This window comes from Chelonia mydas, chromosome 3, assembly GCF_015237465.2.
Source record: "Chelonia mydas isolate rCheMyd1 chromosome 3, rCheMyd1.pri.v2, whole genome shotgun sequence".
NCBI classification, from domain to species: Eukaryota; Metazoa; Chordata; order Testudines; family Cheloniidae; genus Chelonia; species Chelonia mydas.
Genome location: NC_057851.1, coordinates 82,299,193 through 82,316,479, shown reverse-complemented (window position 1 = coordinate 82,316,479; position 17,287 = coordinate 82,299,193). Strand labels below are relative to the sequence as shown.

The following is a 17,287-nucleotide window of genomic DNA, read 5'->3' as shown; positions in this document are numbered from 1 at the left end:
AGGTCTGGGAGAGACTAACTACCTCTTGCCTGGACAGCCTTTATATAGGGCCTAGCCTGGCTCTGATTGGCTGCCTCTTGCTCAGCCCTGATTGGCTCCCCAAAGGCCCTCTCTGATTGGCTGCCTGTCCGCGCAGCGCTCTGGCCTGCTGTAGCCCAATCTGGCCTGGAGGTGGGGCACCACCCCACCACAGTGCTACTATAATATAAAAGTTTACTAGAACTACTAATAATAATTGTCTATGAGAAACAAACAGAGCACACATGTAACAGTGACCTGAACAAGGAGCATGCTGTTTTTTTCCAGTCCTGCTGAAAGCTTTAAAAAACATGGTGCCCAATTCAGTAATGTGCCAAGTACCATTAATTATATGACATTGAGAACCTATTCCTTAGACCCTTGAAAAATAAAATTTACTAGTTATCATATGACCCCTTGCATGTAATATCTTGCTCTGGTGCTATGTGGGAGGCAGGTTGTAGAGAATATAATATGGCTCTGAACTTTCAAAATGACACAAATTAGATTAAAGAGAAATAGACAACATTAAAAATATGCTTCTGTCTGAAATGATACAGAACCTCAGATTACTAGAAAAGAGAAAAATAATCAGTTTGTTTAATTTATGTATTTAGAAGCACTTTGCACATAGACATTTCCCCTGTTTGTGTGGGTCCTCATATAGCAACAGGTACAAGGATTTTTTTTTTAAAATATGAGAACATGATTGTAGAACTGTAAACCTCCTCAGTTCCCCATCAATTTTTAATGTAAGAAGCAACTTTAAACTATTTTTTTTTAATTATGTTTCAAGGTATGTCCCTTTAAACACTGAAATAGTCACTCAGTTTTGTCTGATTTTTCATTATATTTGGAGAATAAGGATCTACAAACGCTAAGGCTTGGTCTACACACAAGTGTCATTTTAACTGAAAATGTTATTTTATACCAATTTAGTTAAACCAGTGCAACTTTGTGTATGGACACTCTTAGGGGCTGGTCTACAAACAGTTTTTGTATCATTATAACTCTCTTGGTTTAGAAACCAATATAGTTAAAGCACCACAACTTCCTAGTGCTTAATTAGCTGTAGCGGAAAGGGAGGAAGCAGTAAATGTGATATATCTTGATTTTAATAAGGCTTTTGACACAGTCCCACATGAAATTCTCATAAGCAAACTAAGGAAACATGTATAGATGAAATTATGATAAGGTGGGCACATAACTGTTTAAAAAAATATACTCAAAGAGTAGTTATCACTAGTTTGCTGTCAAACTGGGAAGACATCAAATCGGGTCCCACAGGGTCTGTCCGAGTTCTGGGACTATTCAAAAATTTCATTAATGGCTTGGAGGATGGAGTGGAGAGAACACACAAAATTTGCAGATGACACCAAGCTGGGATGGGCTGCAAGCACCTTGGAGGATAGGATTAGAATTCAAAATGCTGTTAATAGATTGGAGAATTGGTCTGAAATCAAGAAGATTAATTCAGTTAAGACAGTGCACAGTATTTCACTTAGCAGTGAAAAATCAAATGCACAACTGCAAAATTAGGAAAAACTGGATTGTCAGTGGTACTGCGGAAAAGGTATGATGCTGTATTAAATGTGGGAGACATTTTCTGATATTGTACCTACTAATATTATAAAATTGCAAGGAATCTCACCAAATATGCCGTGTAAGGTATCTGTGAAAATGTTATGATTTGCCAAGTATGATAATCTTGTTTATATGTTTGTATCATCTTTGTATTGTGAGTTATAGGTATGTATAGTATATCTGTATTTCAAAACTTGTGCTGTGTTTCTGGGTGACATCCCCAAACAGATGGACATCAGTGCTGAGACTGTTCGATGGCCCATCAAGGGTCATCAGCTGTACAAAGAACCTACTGAAAGAAGCCAGGGGTTACACCTTATGAGTCAGCAGGACTTGTAGCGGCAGGCCTATGGACAGCGGACTCCAAGATTTTTCTTTGCCATGTGCTATGAAGCTTGTGTTTGGGACACAGGACATACAAGTCACATGGCAAAAGGAATATAAAGGGCAGCTGCATCTTCTCCATTTTGTCTTCATTCCTGATTCTTACCTCCAGAGTAACTTCTCTATAAACAGATTTCAGAGTAGCAGCCGTGTTAGTCTGTATCCGCAAAAAGAAAAGGAGTACTTGTGGCACCTTAGAGACTAAGTAAGCTGTAGCTCACGAAAGCTTATGCTCAAATAAATGTTAGTCTCTAAGGTGCCACAAGTACTCTTTTTCTTTTTTCTATAAACAAAGCTCTGAACAAAGGACTGAATGACCCATCCAAGCTTTGGATGTGTTCCAGAGGGACTTTCAAGCCAGCAAACTCACCAATACTGCTAAGAACCTGATATATGGACTTTGAAGTCTCTGAATGTATCCGATTGCATTACCATTTAACAACTATCTTCTTGTTCTTTCTTTTTCCCTTATAATAAACCTTTAGTGTTAGACACTAAAGGATTGACTGGCACCATGGTATTTTAGGTAAGATCCAAACTAATATTGACCTGGTTACGTGGCTGACCCTTTGGAGTCAGAAGAACATTTTTATAGTGAGCAGAGTTTTTAAATAACTTCTCACTGGACTGGTCCTAGTTGCTGATTGAGAGCCAGAGAATTGGAATGCAATAAAGGGGGCTGTATGATTTCTTTTTTCACTTTTCAATAACTTGTGGGGGGAATCAGAAGCACAGTTTGTGACTGGTTGGTGAGTTTAACTTCAGTGTTAACCACCAATTTTGGGAGTGTCTGCTTTCCCTTTTGCAGCCTGCCCTGACCGTGGCATTATCAGTGAGGGCTGCCCCAGGCACAACGGGTCACAAAAGGATCTGGAGATAATGGTGGATTACAAATTGAATATGAGTCAACAATCCAATACTGTTGTGAAAGAGACAAATGTAATTCTGAGGTGTATTAACAGGAGTGTTGTATGTAAAACACTGGAGGTAATTGTTCAGCTCTACTCAGCACTGGTGAAGCTTCAGCTGAAGTAGTGTTTCCAGTTTTGGGCACCACACTTTAAGAATGATGTGGACAAAATGGAGACAGTCAAGAGGAGAGAAAAAAAATCCCTGAACTATAAGGAAAGATTGGACATGTTTATTCTAGAGAATTGAGGGCTGAAGAAGGACAATTTTCAAATATATAAAAGGTTATTATGAAGAGGAAGGTGATCAATTGTTTTTCAAGTCCATGGAGGGTAGGTCAAGAAATAATTGGCTTAGTTTGCAGCAAAGGCAATTTTGGCTGGATATTAGGAAAAACTTTCTAATTTTAAAGATAATTAAGTACTGGAATAGGTTATTTAGGACTCTTGTAAAATCCTCATCATTGGTTGTTTTCAAGCACAGACTAGACAAACATCTGTCAGGGTTAGCATAGGTATACTTAATCCTGCCTCAGCACTGTGGAGGAGGAAGAGAAAGACTAGATGACCTCTTGAGGTCCCTTCCAGATCTATATTTCTATGATTCTATAGCAGTATAAAAATGCTTATATTGGTATAGCTAAGTTTATGGTAATAAGCTATATTAGGCATGGCCAAACCGCTGCTCATGAGCCACATGTGGCTCTTTTATAAAATGCGGCTTGCAGCGCCTCCCTCCCCATTCTCCACCTACCAGACCTGGGGAAGGGGGAACTCAGAGTTTCTGCCCTGCAGCAAGGTGTCGGGGCTAGGGGCTTCTGCCAGAAATGAATGGTGCCTGCTGAGAGTGGGAGGGGCACAAGTTAAAGGTTTGCCCCCCCCCCCCTCAACAGCCTCCCCTTACCCTCAGTGGTTCTCCCTGCGGCTCCCAGCTATTTGCTGCTGCCTTTCCCCATGGCCATAGCTCCCAGCTTTCCAGCTCCAACAGCTGCAATGTAGGGAGGAGGCCTCGCAGCACCATGTGACCAAGTAGGGCCAGCAAATCCTGGCAAAAATCTAGGGGCGGAACATGTGCCCCCCTGTGCCCCCCACGCATTGCCTCTGGCTTCTGCCTAGCAGGGAGGTGGGGGTCTTGGGGCTTCAACCCCATGGGGCATGCCTACTGGGGCTCAGGGCTTCAGCAGGAGTGGGGCTGAAGCCCTGAGCCTAGACAGGTGCCTCCCCTAGGGCTGAAGCCCTGAACCGTCCTGGGGCCAAAGCCCCAAGACCCACCATCCCGCCGCAGGGCTGAAGCCCTGAGATACACCACCCCGCCACAGGGCTGAAGCCCTGAGATACACCATCCCGCCACAGGGCTGAAGCCCTGAGATACACCACCCCGCCACAGGGCTGAAGCCCTGAGATACACCACCCCGCCGCAGGGCTGAAGCCCTGAGATACACCACCCCGCCACAGGGCTGAAGCCCCGAGACCCAGCAGGCGCGCCCCGGCTCTTGAACTTCGGAAGATTGTTGTATGTGGCTCAGTACGTTTGGCCCTCTGAGTTATATTGATAAATGTACCTTTATAGCGCTATAACAGTGTCCACAGCAGGGGGTTGCACCACTTTTACTATATGGGTTTCTAAATCAATATAGTAGTGGAACAAAAATTGTGTGTAGATAAGCCCTTAGATCAGTTTAAACCAGGCTTACTCCGGTTTAGCTTGTGTCAGTAAACATGCACATGCTAAACAGATATAACCAGTGTTAATTTCACACAAGAGAGTCCACACACAAAAGCTACAATGGTTTAACTAACCTGGTTTAAGTTAAACCAGTGCAATTTCTGTGTGTAGACAAGCTCTCATTTTTGTCACTTTACAGGATTGGGGCCACTGAAAAGTTCTGCAACTTTTACACCACCACTTAGATCAGCTTTTATGCACAACCAGATTGTGCTAGTAAATAAAATTACGCATATTCTGGGCTCTTTCCTCCATCTCACTCCACCCCTTCCCCCAAGCTCCCACCCCGACTCTTCCTGCCCAGTTCCATCCCCTCCCCCGAGCATACCCCGTCCCTTCTCCCTCTCCCCACCAGCGCCTCCTGCACGCTGCAGAAGAGCTGAACCACGGCGGATGGGAGATGCTGCGAGGGAGGGGAGTAGTTGATCGGTGGGACCACTATGGGCAGGAGGTGCTGGGGGATGGGGGGAACTGATTGCCAGTGGGTGCTTAAGCACCCACTAATTTTTTTCCGCCCTGGCAAATGCATGTATCTTGGTTGGGAGCTGCTTGCTTCCTATGGGCTCTTTTCTCTTCAAGCTGTAGGAGCCAGCTTCTCTCATTGGCTTTGATACCCTGATAGAGATGATGGCGCCACCTGTTATGATCACTTGCCAAGATTTCCCATTGGTCAGGATCAATTCCAAATTCCTTCATATCTCACTTGCATGTGTTTTTATAGCAAAGCTTGGGGTGTCCTGTTGTTCTTGTTCCCTCTGATAGCTCCCCATATAGCATGTCCTTGGGTATGCATCTGTCTTCCAACCCACTCAGATGGCCCAGCCAGCGCAGCAGTCTTTGCTTGAGCAGGGCTGTCACACTAGGTAAATTTGCCCTTTGAAGAGCCTCTGTGTTGGTGACTTTATTTTGCCATTTGGTGTTGAGTATGTGGCATAAACAACGTAGGTGGAAACTGTTTAACCTTTTCTCTTGATGAGCATAAGTTGTCCATGTTTCCCCACCATACATGAGAGTGCTGAGGAAGCAAGCTTAGTATACTAGCATTTTGGTCTTGATGGTAAGTTTTGAGTTGTTCCATGCTCTTTTAGTTAGTCCGCTAAAGGTGGTGGCAGCTTTTCCAATGCGAACATTTAGTTCTTCATCCAGTGAGAAGTTGGTAATCACTGTAGAATCTAAATAGAAGTAGTCCAAAAGTTCAGCTATCAGGTTTGTATTTAAGGTAATTGAAGGATCTTGTGGAACCCCCTGTCATAATACAACCATTTTTTTTTATGCCGATGGTGAGAGCAAATGCCTGACAGGCACTTGAAAGGGGATCCATGAGTTCTTGTAATAGATCTTCATTGTGGGCTATGAGGGCAGAATCATAGCAAATAGAAATTCCCTGATTAGCACCTTTTTGACTTTGGTCTTTCACTTAAGTCGGGACAGGTTGAAGAGTTTCCCATCTGATCTTGTGTGGTGATACACTCCATCTTTGGAGAAGAAGATTCCAAAGAGTGTAGGGGCAAGAACACATCCTTGCTTCATTCCACTTTTCATCTAAAAGCTGTCTGAAGTGGACCCGTCAAATTGGACAGTTGCTTTCATATTGTTGTGGAATGAACATATAAGACTTAACAGGGTTGGTGGGCAGCCTATCTTTTCTAGTATTGCAAATAGACCTGATCTGCTAACTGTGTCAAATCCTTTGGTTATGTTCACAAAGGTGATGTACAATGGTTGGTTTTGCTCTCTACACTTTTCTTGGAGTTGATGCAGAGAAAATATCCTGTCTATAGCTGATCTTCAAGCCCCGAATCCACACTGTGATTCAGGGTAGACATGATTCACCAGCTGTTGTAGGTGCACTAAGGTGAATTTTGCAAAAGCTTTTCCTGTTTCACTTAGGAGCGAGATACCGCCTTAGTTGTTGCAGTCGCCCTTTTTGCCTTTATTTATTTATTTTCATGAGTAAAAAACCCACTTCTTCAAAGCTTATGCCCAAATAAATTTATTAGTCTTTAAAGTGCCACCGGACTCCTCATTGGTTTTGTGGATACAGACTAACACGGCTAGCCCTCTGATACTTTTCGCCTTTGTTTTTACGCAAAGTGATGATGTTTGCGTCACGCATCTCTTGTGGTAACTCACCCTCTTTCCAGCATTTAAGTAGCAGCTGATGAAGATAAGGTAATAGGCTATCTTTCCCACTCTTGAGGATTTCTGCTTGGATGCCATCTTTTCCAGGAGCCTTGCCACTTGATAGCAAATCAATGGCCTTGCTTAGCTCTTCTACAGTGGGCTCCACATCTAGCTCTGACCTGTAAAGTTGGTATTTGGTCCAATGAGTTGCTGGTGATATTTCTTTCTTGTGTGTATAGCTCTGAATAGTGTTCAACCTAATGAAACAACTGCTTGCTTTTATCTGTAATGATTCCAATGTAACTTTACTGTGCCCCACTGGTTCCACAACTTGATATGTAACTCTTTCTTCTGATTAACCATGTCTTTGTGATTTGTCCTTTAGCCTCAGCTTTCTGTTTGTCCAGGGACAAGGAATATTTTGCCTACAGGATCCTTGTGCTGTTTTGTGAGGTAACACTTTGTTTTCCTCACGCCCAGAATAAAGCAGTTGGCCAAAGGCAGAATCTCCTATGTTCAGGCCAGAGTACTGGATCATTCCCCAGAAAAACAGCACAAAGTTTCTATTTTGATTATGATACTTATGACAATAAGTGAATTAAAAGCCAGTGTAGGCCAGTGACTAGATCATGGGAGAAGAAGTCAAGACTCCTGGGTTCCATTCCTAGTGTGTACTCTCATTGTAAGATCCTTGGCAAGTCACTTAAATTCCATGCTTCACTTTCCGTACCGATAAAATGAGGCTCTAATACTTTTCTACATCACAAGGGTATTTTGAGGTTAAATTAGTTAATGGCTATAAGGGACATAGAGTGTCCCTTGGATGGAATAGATGCTACAGAAGTGAATATTTTTTTACTAAAAACGTTAATGTTAAAACTCACTGACACAAACTAGTTTTTCCTTTGTAACGCTGACAAATTTACAATTTAAATAAGACATCTGAACTTGTGCCACTTGATTCTGCTGTATTCCCCTTTCAGATTTTGTAGTTGATGTAAGTATGGGCAGTGTTTAATTTGTAATGAAAGAGGAGACGACGCTCAAGCAATTTTTTACTTTTATAACTGGCATGGCAAGCCCAGAGGTGCCACTAGGTTTATGAACTGCCAAGCCTTGAAGTGCTGGCACAAATTAAGCCCTGGGTATGGGAGCACCTGGAATAGATTAAAAAATTTCTTGAAGAACGTATGCTATGATGCCCCACCTCATTGCAGAGACTCCTGAAACTTTCAGGGAAGCACCCATGAAAACCCCAGATATACTTATTATACCTCCAAGCAAAAATTTCCAGTGTGCTTATATGACTTCATTTCTTAAGAGAACCTCTGTGTGCTTCAGCAGCACTTCTATCTGAAGACATACACCTGCAGAGACCTCTTATAAACTCCTCCTCCTGTGAGGCCTCTTCCCCCTCTGTGGTTTCCATTATATATTCCATACTTCCTTATACTGCAAGAGATGGATCTTTTTCTACTCTTCAGGAAAGGCAGCCTCATTTTGACTCTAACTGAAATAAACTTTTAAAATAAGTATTTTATATGCTAACCAATGCAATGCCATCTCAGGTTTAGCGAAGCTGCTGGAAAAAGGCTGCTTCTGGCCCTTTAAGAGTTGGAAGAGAAACCGCTCCCTTGCTGAACCTAATTGGCAAATGAATGCTCCAGTTAGGGATCAGCCAACTAAGAGTGAAGCAACAGAGATGATGCAAAAAGAAAAGGAGTACTTGTGGCACCTTAGAGACTAACCAATTTATTTGAGCATAAGCTTTCGTGAGCTACAGCTCACTTCATCGGATGCGTACTGTGGAAAGTATAGAAGATCTTTTTATACATACAAAGCATGAAAAAATGGGTGTTTACCACTACAAAAGGTTTTTTCTCTCCCCACCCCACTCTCCTGCTGGTAATAGCTTATCTAAAGTGATCACTCTCCTTACAATGTGTATGATAATCAAGTTGGGCCATTTCCAGCACAAATCCAGGTTCCCCCCCCCCACAGACCCACTCTCCTGTTGGTAACAGCTTATCTAAAGTGATCACTCTCCTTACAATGTGTATGATAATCAAGGTGGGCCATTTCCAGCACAAATCCAGGGTTTAACAAGAACGTCTGAGGAGGTGGGGCGGGGTAGGAAAAAACAAGGGGAAATAGGTTACCTTGCATAATGACTTAGCCACTCCCAGTCTCTATTCAAGCCTAAGTTAATTGTATCCAATTTGCAAATGAATTCCAATTCAACAGTCTCTCGCTGGAGTCTGTTTTGAAGTATTTTTGTTGTAATATCGCAACTTTCATGTCTGTAATCGCGTGAGCAGAGAGATTGAAGTGTTCTCCGACTGGTTTATGAATGTTATAATTCTCGACATCTGATTTGTGTCCATTTATTCTTTTACGTAGAGACTGTCAGTTTGACCAACGTACATGGCAGAGAGGCATTGCTGGCACATGATGGCATATATCACATTGGTGGATGTGCATGTGAACAAGCCTCTGATAGTGTGGCTGATGTTATTATTAGGCCCTGTGATGCAGATGATGCAGCCTCCAGTTGTGGGAGACTGTGGGTTAAGGAAGGTTAAAGAAGAGATAAGAACTTCTTGCTCTTCCCTGATAATTATACAGAAACGGAGTATAACGGTTGAGAAATTTATCTAGACAATAAGGGAAGGAAGTAAGTTAGAGCAAACTGCAAAGAAAAATTTAGCATATTCTAAAGGCAATCTGCAAAGGGGAATGATTTGACTTATGTCCTTTCCCCCTCATGTTGTATACACAAGGTCTAAAAATGTTTAAAAGATGGCTTTGGTCTTTACCTTAGAAATACATGTCTTGTCTGCCTTGGAAAACTAAGATGAGTAAAGAATTAATGATATCACCAAGAGAATGAAAGCTGAGCAACTGAGAAAGAAAGGGGTTTATAGTAAGACTGTTTAATCCTTTTTGTGTTTAGCTTCTGTGACTTAACACTTTGTTAAAAATGAATTATTTATTCCAAAGCAACATCTTTGCATCTCCAGTTAAGATGTTAGAGTGTATAACAAATATGCTTGGAGTCCGCCAATTTGGCATTCCTGATCTAAATGAATTCCTGAGGTAAGAAATAAGAAAAAAAATGCTTTGGTGGTTTTGTGTGACTTTTAGGCCACCTTTATACATCAACAGAAGGAAAAAGAAAAGAACAGTATTTTAAAAATATTAAATCCATTTCACTTCTAACTGGCTTAGAAAACATGGAAATAGACCCAGTTGAGACAGAAAGCATAGAGAAAATACCAATTTAGTAAAACTGAGAAACTTCTAAGAGCTGTACAAGCAGACAGCACCAGTGTCAAAATGATATTCAACAACTGGAAAGTTCCTGAACTGTGAATAAGTACAAAGCTGATTCCTTCTCCTCATCCACCTCCACATTTTACCTGATCAGGGTTTGGTCTGCAAGATCTTTTTCTAAGCTGCATGCATGTTACTAGCATATTCATAGCATGAAAAAGCATTGGAAATAATATTGCCCCAGGACACCAGCCAATTCTTCGACAGTCTTCCCTCCATCCCTATTGGCTGTCACTCAGAGATTCTCTGCCTTGTGTAAAACTGCTTGTGCGGCTTCCCCTGTAGGAGCAAAGGAGAGAGAAGAGGGTCCCTTGCAGCTCATCTCTAGCTGCCCAAACCTATCTGTATTCATCCAAATGGATAACTTTTCTTCTTTTTCCCTGCACTCATCAACTTGTCTCCAGTCATACAGGCTAAGATGAACTGCTCTAATTATTTCCATTTTTATGGGAGAGCTAGAGTTAGAAAATGCTAACTCATACCCCCACATCAGGAGTTGGAGGAGGAGGGGTTTTGTTGTTGTTTTGTTTTTTTTGCACCAAGTGGGAACTGAACTTCTGAAAATCATCCTTATTGGCCTTATGGGGTTAATCCCAGGAACATTTAGCCTTATATTGTCAGGCTAGAAGTTGGTAGAAGCAGGAGAGCAATAGGAATTCACAGGTTTACCACAGTTATATTAAAACGCAGCTTAGTATCAGGTAGGACAACCAGCATCATCATAGTACAACAGTTATCATGGCCACTTCCTTTTTTTTTTTCTTTTCCTTGAGTTCTTTGGCATTAGGACACTCACACGTTCTTGTCAACTGCTGGAAATGGCCCATCTTGATTATCACTACAAAAGGTTTTTTTTCTCTCCTGCTGGTAATAGCTCACCTTAACTGATCACTCTTGTTATAGTGTGTATGGTAACACCCATTGTTTCATGTTCTCTGTGTATATAAAATCTTCCTACTGTATTTTCCATTGCATGCATCTGATGAAGTGGGTTTTAACCCACGAAAGCTTATGCTCAAATAAATCTGTTCGTCTCTAAGGTGCCACAAGTACTCCTGTCCTTTTTGCGGATACAGACTAACACGGCTGCTACTCTGAAACCTCACATTTAAAGTGAGTTAACATACATTTCCTTATCTGTTACTTATACCCCAAGTTATTAAAACAAATTTAAAATATCACTTACTTTTCACTTCTTTTCTTTCTGTATCTTACTCAGTTTGGACAATGAAAAAACTAGGGAGTTTCATTTCTATTTCTAATTGGCTTCATTTACTGATTCTAAGGCACCACAATGCTGCCAAGGAATGGCTTAAATTTTTTTTTAAAAAAGTGCTTTCATTTGAATTAAAACTGTAATGAAAACACTTTTATTAATACTAAGTTTTGTAACAGTTTCCTCTCAAAACATGTTGGGCCAAACTGCTTGCTGAGTGGCCCTTTTAATCTATGGACTACATTTGTAAAAAGAGTGAACAGAAGTGAAGGTCCAGAGAAAGACTGAGCTAGCTCTGGAATGTTAATGCCTTTCCCATCAATTGTAGAGCTATTGCCTGAGAGAACAGCCCTGTTACATGTAGGGCACTACTCAAAGTTACAGCTTTACTTAAGACTACTGGTAGGTGATCTGAAATGCTTTTAAAAATTGATTTATGATCCAAGTTCAACAGAATACATGTATATTTGGCTCACAAATTTAAAATACAGTGTTATTAACTGAGCCTTTTTACCTGTCAGGACCTGAAGTAAAGATACTGTCTCTCCAGGAGTTCAGGAGATCACTTGCTTTAAGACTTTGTTGCAGGGAAAACATGCACCCAGATCTTAGGTCTTGGCAGCTATGTAAAGAACTTAATTTTTGTTTTAACATTTGCAAATAAATATAGTAGATCTTCGCTTAGCTTCTTAATGATTTGGAGTCTTAAACAGGTTCTTGGCTCTCTGAGATATTTTAATTCACCTTTTAAAAACCCTTACACTTTAAAAGTTTGAGTCTTGTCTGGTTCTAGCCTCATCTATTTAATTACCTCTGTTTCAAAGGTGTGATTTTATTTCTGTTCCAACATTAAAGATTTAAAATAATTTCTCCTTTCATAGGGTTGGCAGATACGATCAGTTCTTTTCCTGAAGGGAATGGAAGGAAGTTAAGATGCAAGGAGGGCCTTGAAAATGAAGACTAGTTTGTTTGCTGCAATAGGGAAAGGGGAACCAGTGTAGCGATGCAAAGAGGGGTGACAAGCTAGGGCAATGATCTTTGCAGCAGCATCTGGAATGGATATAGCTAAGGCAAGCCCGCATTTGTCAAAGCCAGAGAAAAGGACATTGTGGTAACTAAGGCTATGTCTACACGGCAAATTACTTCGGTCTAATTTATGTCACTCAGGGGTGTGAATAATGCACACCCCTGAGTGACGTGTTATACCAACCTAAACGCCAGTGTAGAAAGTGCTATATGATCAGGGGAGCTTCTCCCACCAACATAGCTACCACCTCTCATGGAGGCAGGAATTATTAAGCCTATGGGAGTGCTCTCTCCTGTCGACTTAGAATGTATTCACCAAAAGCGCTACAGCAGCGCAGCTGCATCAGTGCAGCTGTGTCCATGTGCAGCAGGTAATGGAGGCTGGGGGAGACTAAGCCTCCTGAAACCTCCTCTAATGCTCCCCGCCACAGCCCTGAGGGGCTCATCTGGACTGCTCTGGGTGCCAGTGGGCCAGCCCAGGTTCAGGGTGCCAGCTGAGGTGCGGGGCTGCGCCAGCTGAGGTGCGGGGCTGCGCCAGCAGACTGACTGGTAGTGGGGAGGGGTCTTGGGTGGAAATGGCAGGGCAGGGGCCTAGCCTCCCTGAAGGGGGGTGCACGCGCCGCCCATGGCTGTGCCGCTGTAGCTGCTGTAGTGTAGATACAGCCTGAGATAATGAGGTCCTTAATAATGAGATCATGAGAGTTTCAGTTGTGTGGGTGGACAGGAAAGGCAGTATTTTAGATTTTTTTCTGCATAAGATTTGACCTAGATTGACACAACCATGATGTGAGGATTTAGAGAGAATGCAAAGTTGAATGTTCTGGACCTGAGAGACAGGGATGGAGGTGTTGTACATTCCCTGAGAAAAGAGGGATTGGAGGATTAGGAGTTCTGTTTTGGCCATGAGTATAAGCTAATGGCTGCAGGTGCACAAGGAAATGTCAGAGACAGGCTGAGGCTTCAGTTTGGATAGAAAGAGACAGGTATAGAATAGATATAGATCTATGAGCTCTCTGCATAGAAATGAGTTGAATTTGCAGATTAGTTTATGTAGACATAAGGTATAGAGGGTAAAGAGAAGGGGAACCATAGTGAAGCCTTCTGCCCCCCGCCCTTCCCCAAATGTTGGAGTGGGGAAACAAGAGGATCCTCTGAAGACAATACTGAAGAAGTGATTAGAGATGCAGGAGGAGGACCAGGAGAGGACTGAGTCATGGACGCCAAGGGAGAATAAGATATCAAAAGAGCACCATCAGTGGTATCAAAGACAGCTGACAGGTTGAGGTGAGTGAAGATGGAGTACTGGTTCTGAGTTTAAAAGCTTTAGTGAGGCATTTCATTGGAGTGCAAGGGGTAGAAGCTAGATTCGAAAGGGTCTAGGATGGATTTGGAATGAGGAAACAGATAAAAGGGAGAGGGATGTCAGTTGGAGAGAAAAGTGGTTCAAGGGTGGCATGATTTAAGATGGGAGAGACTGAAGCATGCTTGTATTATGAGGAGAGAGAACCGGGGAAGAGCGGGAGGTTAAGGAGAAGGATAAAGGAGGAGATAAGAGTGGGTGCAACAGAGATCAGGAGGTGGGATGGGGTTAATGAAGATGCTAGAGGACAAGAGCAGACAAACTTCTGTATCAGTGACAGGGAAAAATGAGTTGTAGGAGGGGAAGGGAAGGTGAGGAGAAGGCGAAGGGCTTGTTGCATTTTTGTCAATTTTTCTCAGAAGAAACTGGTGAAATACTGTCAGAAAAGTGGAGGCAGGAGGAGGTGGGGAGTGTTTGAAAAGAGAAACAAAGATGATAAAAAAGACTTGGGATTTCAGATGGGAGATAAATTATGGTGGAGAAGTTGGAGTTGCTTAGTTAGGAAGATGACAGAAGTTTAGGATGGGGAAAAATGTGAGAAATGGGAAATACTGAAGCATTATTTTGACCACAGAGGGTAATTCTATAGTGGTTTTATTTTTATTAACACTTTTATTAACACTTCTGAAGTATGTAATTTTATTTAATTATATTGGTTAACATTGGATTGATACCTCTCACCGGGCAAGACAGCAATGTAGCAGCTCAAGATCAGGCCTTATGGATTTTCATTTATTGGTATCTACAAATAAATCCCTGCTGAGGACAGCATCCACCATTAGAGAAGCTTGCATAGTGAGAAGGCAGGCTATCAGACAATTCTGATTCACAAGTACTTGGAGCTATGGCAGAAGCAAAGCTGACTCATGTACCTTCCTAAAAAAAAATGATCATGTTAGAATAATTATGGTCCCCCTTTGCCACTTCAGATACAAGCTTCTTGTCATGACTTTTATAGCCCTTTATGATTGCCGTACCAGTCAGGTGCAGGATTTGAATCCAAACACTAACCACTATACAAAATTCGATTTAGAGGTTCCAATTAAGACATATTTCTTCTACTTACCTTAGCCCCAAACACTAAGTCATGGAGGCCTCCAAACAAGGGAGAGAAGCTTCAAAATAAGCAGAACAACATTTCAAAAATTAATAAAGCATTTAAAATATTTGAGAGCTCAAAGTAATTTAGTCTATAAAACTTCAACATTTAGTTTTCATTATGTCTGTTTGAGGACTCCTTTGTAGGCCCAATATATTTAGGACTGATATTGGCCTGGTTATGAAGTTATGTTTTCACATTGTTTAGAATTCACTGACATTACAAAAGCACCAAAAAGCTCACATCAAGACTCAGGTCCATACCTTGCTACATGAGTAACAAGAAAACAGGGCCTCCCCAGAGAACTCAGTCTTTGTTTATAATAATCAGCAACAAGTAGATTCATTGAACAAAGGATATTTCTGGGATGACAAGGTAAAAGTAAAACAGGTATGTTTTGCATATTAGCCAATAGTCTGAGTTTACCACCTGCCATTCCTAGCCAACATCACCTGTCAGTGTTTTGTAGGTGTCATGGCAGAAGTGAGTTGAGGATAAGGTGGTAGCTTTATGGATTTGATGGGGAGTTTTTTCCATGCATAATGGGAGAATTGATAATAGAGGTTTACATTGTTGACAGAGCAAAGTCCTTATGGCACTGATTTTCAGTAAAAAAAAAGCCAAAATGGGGTCTCCTTAAAAAAAAAAAAAGGTTATATGTGACCGTATATCACTAAAATTCTGAGAACAGCTTGAGACATATGTCTACCCTATGTAGCCTGTATCGCTATAATTAGGGCCCTACCAAATTCACCGTGCATTTTGGTCAATTTCATGATTTCAGATATTTAAATCTGAAATTTCATGGTGTTGTTATTATAGAGATCCTGACACAAAAAAGGGTATGGGGGGGGTCACAAGGTTATTGTAGGGGGATCATGGTATTGCGACCCTTACTTCTGCGCTGTTGCTGGCAGTGCCAGTGCCAGCAGCAGTGCAAAAGTAAGGATGGCATGGTATGGTATTGCTACTGTTACTTCTGTGCTGCTGCCTTCAGAGCTGGGTCCCCTGCCAGCGGCTATCACTCTCCAGCCACCCAGCTTTCAAGGCAGTTCAGAAGTAAGGGTGGCAATACCATGATCCTCCTACAATAACCTTGCAATCCCCTACCTTTTGGGTCAGGACCCGCAGTTTAAGTAATGCTTGTCTCCCCTGTGGAATCTTTATTTTATAGGGTAAAAGCACACAGAAGACCAGATTCCATGGTCTGTGATGCATTTTTTACAGCTGTAAATTTGGTAGGGCCCTAGATATAACTATGCTCGCATAGCCCTGTAATGTAGATGCAACCTATAACAACAGATTTGTTGTAGGAACATCACTTGTCTGAATGACACTGGTTATTTCGCAAAAAGAAAAGGAGTACTTGTGGCACCTTAGAGACTAACAAATTTATTTGAGCATAAGCGTTCGTGAGCTACAGCTCACTTCTGAAAACTGGTTATTTCGACAGACATCATCTTCTGTCAACATAGCTGTGCCTACACTGGGGTTTTTGTCAGCATAGCTATGGATATCAGTGGTGTAGTTTTTTCACACCTCTAACTGAAGTAGCTATTCCAACCCAACTTAAATGTACACCAAGCCTAGGACAGAAGGATGTAACCCTTCTCTTGATAATCATGCTTAAGACTGATTTAAGACTGGATGATTCCTCTTACAGTGTAGTCGCCTCTTGGGGATGTTGTCAGGTCGACGGTGAGTCAGGAGTGCACATGGTGTCTCACTCCCACCGCCATGGGCTGGCCGGCAATACAGGTTCACCTCTGTGAAGCGAGTTCTGGGCAAACCTTTGGTTTTGCAACACTTCCTGAAGCCATGGTTCTGCCCTAGTGCAATGTCAGCGTGCAATGCAGGATTTAGTGGACACCTTCAGATCTCTTGTCCTCTTGGTCTGGTCGGGAAGGAAACCAAAGCGTTACCCGGCCGGGCCTCTACTGCCCGCACTTTATTGGGGGCCGAGGGTGACAGATCCGCCCCGCTCTGCTGCAAGGGGTGTGTGTGTGTGTGTGGGGGCGCTACACAGGGAGGGGCAGCTCTCTCCGCCTCTGACCCCTCAGGAGAAGGACAGATGGAACCCCCAGCTCCATCCCCTCCGAGCCGTCACCTGCCCCGTCCAGGCAACGCCACCCTGCGGGGCACGAGGCCGGGCCGAGGGCAGCCGTGCAACACGGAAGGCAGCTCCCGCTCCGCGCTGCCCCGGCCCCGGCCGCTCTGCCCACAGCAGCTCCGCCCCAGCAGCGCGTGCCAGGGCCCCTGACTGACGAGCAGGACAGCCATTCCCGCCTATGCCCGTGGCCCAAAGAGCGAATGGGCGGGATTAGCCTTGGCCAATCGGGAAGAACGGTGAGGGGGAAGGCGGGGCCACCGCTTGAGTGGCAGCTCATGAGATAAACAAGTTCCAGGCAGCACCAGAGTCCCTCCCCTCCCCCCCCAGCCAAAGGGCTGAGGCGGCAGCTGCGGCGCAGGTATGGAGCACGGTCTCCCTACGAACCCCCACCTCATGCAG

General features: G+C 42.9%; 1 long non-coding RNA gene across 2 annotated transcripts; it reads right to left on the bottom strand.

The window, feature by feature from the left end:
- Positions 1–9,661: 9,661 nt before the first annotated feature.
- LOC119565774 lies at positions 9,662–17,242 on the bottom strand. Of its 2 annotated transcripts, none has more exons than XR_005224671.2 (3): positions 16,440–17,242; positions 14,746–14,794; positions 9,662–10,356 (listed from the first exon to the last, which is right to left on the bottom strand). It is a non-coding gene; the product is annotated as an uncharacterized LOC119565774 (long non-coding RNA). The 2 variants fall into 2 exon arrangements; XR_005224670.2 differs by lacking the exon at positions 9,662–10,356 and adding an exon at positions 11,068–14,555.
- Positions 17,243–17,287: the final 45 nt, after the last annotated feature.